Here is a 10,104-nt window from a genome sequence, read left to right on the forward strand (position 1 = left end):
CAGTACCGTTTCCCTAGTGATTTCAATTTCACCAAGTTCCTTTCTCCCGTTCACATCCTGCTTTGCAGCTATTACTGGAATGTTTTTTGTATCCTCTATAGTGAACACAGAAGCAAAGCATTTGTTCATTTCTTCTGCCATTTCCTTATTATCTACTATTAACTCCCCACTGGCACTCTCCAGAGGACCAACATTCACTTTACTTACTCTTTTCCTTTTTCAGTACCTGTAGAAACTCTTACTATCTGTTTTTACATTTCTAGCTAGCTTCCTCTCATACTCTAATTTCTTTCTCCCTATTAACCTTTTAGTCATTCTCTGCCGTTCTTTATATTCTGTCCAATCATCTGTCCTGCCACTCATCTTTGCGGAGTTGTATGCTTTTTCCTTAAGTTTGATGCTTTCCTTAACATCTCTAGTTCACCACGGATGGTGGGTCCTCCCCTTGGAATTTTTCTTTATGTTAGGAATGTACTTACTCTGAATACATTGAAATACCCCCTTAAATGTCTGCCACTGCTTCTCTATTGATCTATCCTCTAGCCTAGCTTTCCAGTTCACTTCAGCTAGCTCAGCTTTCATCCCCACATAGTTGCCCTTATTAAATTTAAGATGCTAGTCTTAGACTCACTCTTCTCCCTTTCAAACTGGATGTAAAATTCAATCATATTATGGTCACTGCTACCTAGGGGTCCCTTTACTCTGAGGTCATTAATTAGTTATGTCACGTTACACAATACCAAATCTAATATAACCTGCTTTCTGGTTGGTTCCAGAACATGCTGCTCTCAGAAACTATCTCAAAAGCATTCTATGAACTCGTCATCCACGCTACTACTGCCAATCTGATTTTTCCAGTTTATGTGTAGAGTAAAATCACCCATGATTATTGCCGTCCCTTTATCGCAAGCAGACAATATTTTCTCTTGAATACTTTGTCCTATACTGTGGCTACTGGTATTTACTGTAATGCAGTAACACAGCAGGGTTTAGATCTATGGAATACTACATGGAAATACACAGCAGCATCCTGGGATGCAAATCTGAAAGAATGTTACAACGGCATAATTCAGAATGCATTATAACTTGGGCCTCTTGAGGCCTCAATCCCGCCTGCGGCCAAGCTCAAATAATTTACTGAACTCCAAACTTGAGCTGAAATTCTAAAGTTTACATTTAGTGTCCTGCCGACAAAGTATCTTCTTAGGCCACAATTTCAATACCAGGAGCATCAACAAGATAGCTCATCAAATGGTATCAACCTTAGCCTGACACATACAAGTTCAATAAATGTTAAGGCCATTCCATGAGACCCTGTCAACCTGTATACACTGAGGATTGATTGGTTCTTAAATGAATTAGGGTCAAATTGGATCCCACCTCTCAACTGGTCAACTGAATCCCTAAAGTTGAGGAAAAGGTAAGTAAATTATTTAAGCTTAAAAATATATATGAGGAGGTGGAGAGAGAAGAATTTAGGGTGGGAATTCCAGAGCATGGGCAACTGAAGACACAGTCCGGGGTGGGGGAATAATCAGGGTCTAGGGGTGTAGTCGGGGAGTTGGGGGTAGTCAGGGGCTAGGGGGAGGGGGGTAGTCAGGGGTTGGGGAGGTAGTCAAGGGCTGGGGGTTAGTCAGGGGGTGGGGGTAGTCAGGGTGCTGGGATGGTAGTTGAGGGGTGGGGGTAGTCGGGGTAATCAGGGGTTGGGGTGTAGTCAGGGGTAGTCAGGGTGTGGAGGGGCAGTAAGGGGATCTAGTGTGGGGTCGGGGCAGTCAGTACTATAGTTACCTAAGAGTTAGAAGTGGTTTTAATTCTTCTAACCTTTCCTTGGTAACTAATCTGGTAAGACAGTCGGAACCATCCGAAGTCTCTGATTTAACTTAGAGTATTGGATGGTTCCCAGTAGGGTAATTGCCCATCGGAACTTTGAACTTCCCGTACAATCTTTGCATGAGAACTTCTGAGGGAGGTCTCCCAATGATGCGCTGGGGTACCTCCAGGCTATGACCCACCAAGAGATTGGAAGTTTTTTTTAATTCATTCACAGGATGTGGGCTTCGCTGGTTGGGCCAGCATTTATTGCCCATCCCTATTTGCCCTTGAGAAGGTGGTGGTGAGCAGTCTTCTCAAACCGCTGCAGTCCATGTGGTGTAGATACACCCACAGTGCTGTTAGGGAGGGAGTTCCAGGATTTTGACTCAGTGACTGTGAAGGAACAGCAATATATTTCCAAATCATGATGATGAGTGACTTGGAGGGGAACTTCCAGGCAGTGGTGTTCCGCTCTATCTGCTGCCCTTGTCCTTCTAGATGGTAGTGGTCATGGGTTTGGAGGGTGCTGTCTAGGCCTTTGTTTATTTGGCTGGATAATAAAGCTCAACAATGGCTTATGTAACCTCTAACACATCAGAGCATTTTACAAAATCTGTATTAATGCATCTGAAAATGCTTAACAAAATTTTTTTTTTTAATTCTACCTATTATCCATGTATGATCATGGTCCCACAGGAGGCAGAGGAGTCCAATGCTACATTCTCTTTTCAAAGGCCATTGAGTCTGCGGCAAAAGACACAAAAAACCGAACTTGGGTCTCACAGTTGTTGATGCTGAGCAGTGAGAGGAGTGGGAGTCATCATCATTATGGCAACATGATACCAAAGCAACCCCAGAGCCATAGAAACCAAAGAAGACATGGGAGTGGGAGGGTTGGGCCTGCTCCCATCATCTGACACAGTAAACATATGCCAAATGCTCGCACCAGGGCCACTCCAACAAGCCTAAAGACCTATTGTCCAGTTACCCGCATCCTGGGCCCAGCTCCAACCCTGGACCTGAGCAGCCAGAACTACCAACAGGAGGCTGAGCAGATCACCTTGAGGAACGAAAGACAGGCTGAGGCCATTGTTGTAAAGGTTGTTTGGTGTTTCATTGAAATGTGTGCATGCGGCTGCAGTTTAAATGTGACGCCCTGCGTGAGGAAGCGGCGAGGTAACAGCATGGCAGGCAAATCGGAGGCTGCCTGCCAGGGAGCTGGAGTGTTTCCTGTGCCTGCATAATTAATGAGGTGGGTATGGGAGGATAAGGTGTGAAAACCCACCATTGCAGCCAGCATGTAAAAGGACTTTTTCCTGCCCGCTATTGTACTTTGTGCAAATCTGGGGCAATTCCACCCTTCGTGTCAAAATTTGTTTGATAAATCTCCTCTGAAGTTCCTTGGGGTATTAATCTACATTAAAGATGCTATAAAAATGCAAGTTGTTGTTACTTTTGTCTTGCTTTCTAGGACTGTCCTCATACAGTGGGGGCTTTTGTCAAATGAGAGTGAAATCATGGGCACTTGATGCCATCCAGCCAAATCTGATGATGGACATCAAAATGAATGTTGATCAGATACCCTCAAATCTGTGCTTCTTGGACTGGAAGGATCAAAGATGGGGACCGTACCAGGGGAATAATAAGGACGGAAGAGAGTGAAGGTTTTTCTGGGAACAAGGACATAATAGATTGCGATAGGGGGATGGTGGAGCAGGTTGATGGCTGTCTAAGTATTCCAGCGAGTGGAGGGCAAAAGATTAATAAAGGCAGGAACAAAAAAAAGAATGGAAGAAAAAGAGAATGGGAAGAAAAGGGAAACACAGGACAAGAAATTTACTTTTAATTTTCACTGTAAAATATTTTTCAAGAGTTTTCTTTCAGTGGCATATAGATAATATATTCCCTCTGGTTCTTTAAATAGTCATCATATATTATCATAAGAGATCGTTTCAGCATTACAGTATGTAAATTTATTTTTCAAAGTGACCTGAACAGCGGACCTATAAGGTTTTAAGGCTAAACTCTTGGATATGGAATGAAGCTCCCTTGTCATAATTTGGAGTCGATACAGTGGAATGTTCAGATATAGGTGCAGGTTTTCCTCTGGCAGGTATCAACAGCTACTTTGAGTGGTATAAGTATGTATCTGTTGTCCCAGTTATTTTCCCTTCCTGTCAGTAGATTGGATACCCGCGCAGCTGTGTTCTGGCAAGAAACCTGGCCGCCTACAGTAAGGAGATGGTGAAAGAGCTGAGTAGAGCCTGGGGGAGAGATTTTCCAGCCCTGCCTGCCACCGGGATCATCCAGCCCTGCCGAAAGTCAATGGATTTTTGGCTGGGCCGCCAAATCTGCCGCCACGATGGAGCTGGAAAATCTCAGCTGGGTTTCAACAAGTGAAATTCTTTTTCCTCTGACTATGTTCCTACCCCAAAAAAATGAAAAATATTTCATTGGAGTCCTGGGCAACCAAGGACAAGACTGTCTCCAACTTGTTCCAAGAGTACTGTTATAGAGTTGATTTTCCAGGCAACTTTTCTTGGTGAACACATATAACTTCATTTACAAGACAGCAGCAGCAACTACATGTGTGCAGCTGACTCTATAACTAAAAAAGAACTCTCCCCTAGAGGTTCCCCACACTGCTAACTCATTGGTTTACACAGATCATGTGATCTTACAACACAGGATTATTCTTAAAGCCACAGTCCTACATTTATCAAAAACTATAATTGCTACATTCCTCCCCCTTTAACTTTTCTGTACATTTTTTATTTACAAGGATATTTATCTCATGACATTACAATATTTACACAGGCCATGAAATTACAAGTTTAGTCTTTCAGGTGGCTTCCTGATCCGTGTGGAACCTCGTAGCTCCATGACATCCGATTCTTCTGCAGGAACCACATTCTCTGGAATGGCATTAATATCAGGTACCTCATTAGGTCAGGCAATTTAATGTCTTCCACTCCAACAGAGGCATAGGGCATGTCTATCCTTGGGGTTGAGCAACTTCAACAGGAACCACAGATTCACACAATGGCTACAGGTGGAACACCATTTTGTCGGGGTACCCCTTCTTCTTAAATGCTCCACATGCTTACGGGTGATCCAGCCCTCCACTTCCATGTGGTACGACAATGGTCCGGTCATGGAGCTTACTTTACCAGGCAACCACTTCAGTCCTCCACCGAAATTCCTTACGTATACTGCTTCACCAACAGTAAATTGACACTCACGGCTATGCAAATCATGAGTCACTTTTTGGTTCCATTGACTTTTCTCCACCTTCCCCTGCAAATTGAGAAGTATTAGGCTTAGTCTTGTTCGAAGACGACGCCTCATCAGTAATTCTGCAGGTGTTGCTCCTGTCGTAGTGTGGGGGGTTGTTCTGTAGTGAAAAAGGAAAGTTTAGTTTCCAACGATTCACCTGTTAACCTTTTGACTCCCACCTTTTATTGTCTTTTTGGAACCTTCTTCCTTTTTGCCTTCTTCTTTCTACCATAGAGTTTAGTCTCGGCCTTCTTTTTGACCTCACTGTTTGCCAGACTTCTCTCAGGTGAAATCTCAATTTGTCTTAGTTGAGTAGTTGAGCTACCCATTATTTCATTACCTACTTGCATCTTGGAAAGTTCTATGACTTTTGCTTTCAAAACCTCTTCAACTTCATTCAGCTGATTCTTCAGCTCTGCTCTCTTATTCTTGTATCTGTTGGCTTCCTCCTGGAACCTTGAACATTGCTGCATCTTCTCTGCCAACTGGCTCTTCAGTTTGTTCACAGCAATGTTAAATTCTCCCTTTTTCCCTTCATAACTTTCCTGAGGTGCAAACTTTGACCTGAGGGATCCTTGTAGTGTGTGAAGGTCTTTCAACCGGTTTTCATTTCTTCAGGTTGCTGAATGTTTATACATTCCTTTTTCATCCTGTTGCAGTCCTTGGACTCTACAGGCTCTTTCTGAAGTATTTTGGCTTTTTCAGGAACTCAGGAACTGTTCCTGGTTCCTTTTGAAATCTCACTGGCCAATCAAGGTTAATTTCCCTCAAACAATTTTGACCAAAAGGTTTTGGCCTCTGCCTTTTAATACCATCTCGGGTAGAGGCGCTGATTGGTGTCTATAACGAACAGTTACTCTGGTGATACTTTTACCTGGATTTATTCACATGTGGACATTTTCAACTTGGCAGATGTTTGTTCCAAATTTAATTGTTGATCATCTTTACTTAAATATCTGAAAGTGTATTCTCCTATTACAGTGGTAGAAGCACTTGTGTCTACATCCATTTTTAATGGTTTGCCATTCATTTGCACTGTGACAATAATTGGCTCTGTCTTCCCAACTTTCATGTTGAATAATGAATAAATGTCAGAATTAGTTGTTTCTGGCTCTTCTATACTATGTACTACATTGGGCTTCGATTGTTGCCTGGAAGGCTGTTTAAATCTTGCTTTGCAATCTTGCAATTATGTGCCCACTTCTGTGACAAAAATAACACTCTACCTTTTTAAATTGCCAATCGTTAGGAATATGATTGTTTCCACGTCGATAAAAATTAGTTTTTGACTTTGCTGCTAAGCTGTTCCCTCTCATTTTTCGGTTAGCGGAGGCTGCTTCCCGCTTCACAGCTGAGTCCCGGTTTTTCACGCCACTTTCGGCTGACTGTTCCCACCCAACTAGGAGAATGGCGCCATTTTGTGCTTCTTGGATCGCCTGTGAATCCCTTACAGCGCTTTCCATCGCAAGCGTTATTGCTAACGCTATCTTAAAATCAAGATCCACTTCAACCAGCAATCCTCGCTGAATAGCATCCTCCTGCACCCTACATACCAAACGATCCCTCAACATGTCATTCAGGCTTTCACCAAAATCACAATATTCTGCTAGTTGTTTTAATTTCACCACATAGGTAGCAATGGTCTCTCCCTGGGCTCTACTCCGTGAATTGAACCTGAACCTCTGCATTGTGACTGAGGGTTTGGGTTGAAAATGTCCCTTAATAAGGACTACTAATTCACTGAAAATCTTCAAATCTGAGGTACAGGGGGGGCCATCAAGCTTCAAATTAAACCGTAGGCCTTGCTCCCACAAATAATCAGGATAATTGCTCTCCTCTTTTCCTCCTCCGTGATTTGATTGGCTTGAAAGTAGAATGCAAGACATCCTATTTATTAAGACCTGTCATCTGTGGCTGGTTCAAAGGGATTGATTCTGCCAAACTATGGCATTATGGATGAGAATATCTTCTTTTCTTTTTAATGAACTTAGATATTCACAAATTGCTGGGTGAGGGGCAGTACCGGATCTGATTTATCCTCATCGCCAGTTTGTTATAGAGTTGATTTTCCAGGCAACTTTTCTTGGTGAACACATGTAACTTTATTTACAAGACAGCAGTAGCAACTACATGTGTGCATCCAACTCTATAACTAAAGAAGAAATCTCCCCTAGCAGTTCCCCACGCTGCTAAATCATTGGTTTACACAGATCATGTGATCTTCCAACACAGGATTATTCTTAAAGCTGCAGTCCTACGTTTATCAAAAGCTATAATAGTTACAAGTACCCAAACTTTTGAAGGACATGACCCTTGAGTTGAATGAATATAATATAGCTAAACGTCAAAGCAGCACACAAAGCTGAACTGTACAGACACTAAGGAGTTAACTGTAACACACAGAGGAGTGAATTAACTGAAATTCTGGCTCATTAAGAGACTGAAAGAGCCATTTTCATGGACAATGGCTGTAATAACTTAGGAGTGCAGTAAGAAACAGTAAACTTTATTTACAGACTCCAGATGAGGCTATATGCTTGTTCCAAGACCAACGCTAAAAAGACTCTGCTCCTAGGATTCCCCGCGTTTAGGGCTGATTTGCCTGTACAATCACATGACACCCAAAACAGTAAGAAATGGTTTAACTTACAATCATTACATTCCTCCGCCTTTAATTTTGTTTTACCCCCTTATTTACAAAAACATCTTAACCCATATTATATACAATTCGTACCATTATAAATTTAGCCTTTGAGGAGGTTTTCTGATTCAGGTAGAGCAACGCACCTCTACAACTGGAGGTTCTTCCATTGGATCAACTTGCACAGGAACTGCAGCTTCAGGGACATCCTTAGGAAATGGCAATTCAGAATTATTTACTTCAACAGAGACATCAAGTATGTTTATTTTTGTCGATCTGGCACCTCAGGGGTCGAGGTTTTGACTTCAATTTCAGGTGGATTAACTGCTTGTTGGAGAGTTTCCCAACTTTTGGGCTGATCCATGTGTTTCCTAACAATCCTGTTTTCCACTTCATCTTGATAAGCTAAAGGTCCTGTTTCAGAGACAATTGTACCAGAGATGCATCTCAGTAAAGTTGCAAAATTTCGTACAAAAACTGATCTCCCACAGTAAAATCTCAGCCTTTACAGTGAACATGATGATTCACTTTCTGACTACTCTGGTTTCTCTCTCCCTTCCCCTCTAAATTAAGGAAAACTAGACTTAATCTTGTACAAAGTCAGTGCTTCATTAACAATTCTGAAAGCGTTAAACCAATGGTCGCTTGAGGAGTTGTGCGATAGCTGAACAGGAATCTTGAAATCCACATTTATAATATTCCCTCTGTTAGTTTTCTCATGCCTGTTTTAAAGGTTTGCACTGCTCTTTCTGTTAACCCACTGAACAATAGGTGATACGGCACTGGTCTGATGTATTTAATCCCATTTAGGTTCACAGTTTTTGGAATTCAGCACGAGTGAAAGCCGTACTATTGTCCGACATAATAACTTCAGGTAAACCATGAACACTGAAACACTGGTGCAGTTTTTCAATGGTTGCAGGCGATGTAAGTGATCTTACTTAAAATACAACCATCCATTTGGAATGTGGTAGTGTGATGTGATAATGTGATAATCACCAGAAACATGCCAGCTAGAAATGGACCTACATAGTCTATATGCAGTCTAACCAAGGGTCAACCAGGCCACTCCCACGGATGCAGTGGAGCTGAAACAGGCAACTTCTGCTGTTGCTGGCACTGGAGACAGTGTTTCACCATTGTTTCTATATCACTGTCTTTACCTGGCCACCAGATATAACTTTGTGTGAGCATCTTCATTTTTGAAATACCAGGATGCGCATTATGAAGTTCTTCTAATAATGGTTCTCTTCCTTGCACAGGGACAACGACTCTTTCTCCACATAACAAGATACCATCTCAACTACTCAGTTTGGATCTACATACAAAAAATGGTTTTAATTCTTCAGAGACTTGTGCATTTGGCCATCCTTGTAATACCTGTTCATGGACTCTTGCTAAAGTTGGATCCCGATTTGCCCAATTCTTTATCTGTCTTGCCCAGACTGGTGAGGAGTCCAGGAAATTCAACGTAAGAACTACCTTTTGAGGTACTGGTACATGTATAACACTATCAGGCAAAGGGAGACGACTGAAGGCACCTGCATTTGCTATATGCACACTCGGACGGTGCATAAAAGTGCACTCATATGCCGATAAAATTAAAGCCTACCTTTGAATCCTAGCAATCACTAAACAATACTAACAGTGATTTGTGATCTGACATTATGGTGAAGTGGCGACCATGCAAATATTGATGGAACATTTTTACGCCAAATACAATAGATAAGCCCTCTTTTTCACTTATGAGTAACCTTTCTCGGCTGCAGAAAGGGTTCTGGATTACATATCCTACCAGTCTTTCAGATCCATCCTCCATCTTGTGTGACAATACTGCTCCCACTGTGTAGGTAGATGCATCACAAGTGAGTATCAATTCCTTAGAAGGGTCATAGTGCACTAACAGACACGACGAGTGTAAAAGTTTCTTGACTCTTGTGAAGGCTTCCTCTTGTTGTGTCTTCCAGGACCATCTGTGGTTCTTCTTCAATAATAAGTGTAAAGGGGCTAACGCTGTAGACAGATTAGGCAAGAAGCGACCGTAATAGTTTACCATGCCAAAAAAAGACTTGAGCTCAGTGATGTTGGCAGGAGAGGGCACTTCCTTGATTACGCTGACTTTCTCCTCTAATGGATGCACCACTTGGGCATCCACTCGATGACCCAGATACGCAACTTTCTTTGCTTGGAAGGTGCGCTTTTCTTTTTTTAAATAAACACCAGCGTCTAAAAATCACTTCAGAATCTCTTCTAGGTTTGCATCATGTTCTGTTTCTGTGGGTCCTGTGGTTAGGACGTCATCCAGGCACACTATAATTTGGGGAAGTCCTTGTAGTGAGCTTTCCATGGTTCTCTGGAAAATCACACAGGCAAAA

Source organism: Cetorhinus maximus, chromosome 4 (assembly GCF_964194155.1).
Source record: "Cetorhinus maximus chromosome 4, sCetMax3.hap1.1, whole genome shotgun sequence".
Taxonomy (NCBI): Eukaryota; Metazoa; Chordata; class Chondrichthyes; order Lamniformes; family Cetorhinidae; genus Cetorhinus; species Cetorhinus maximus.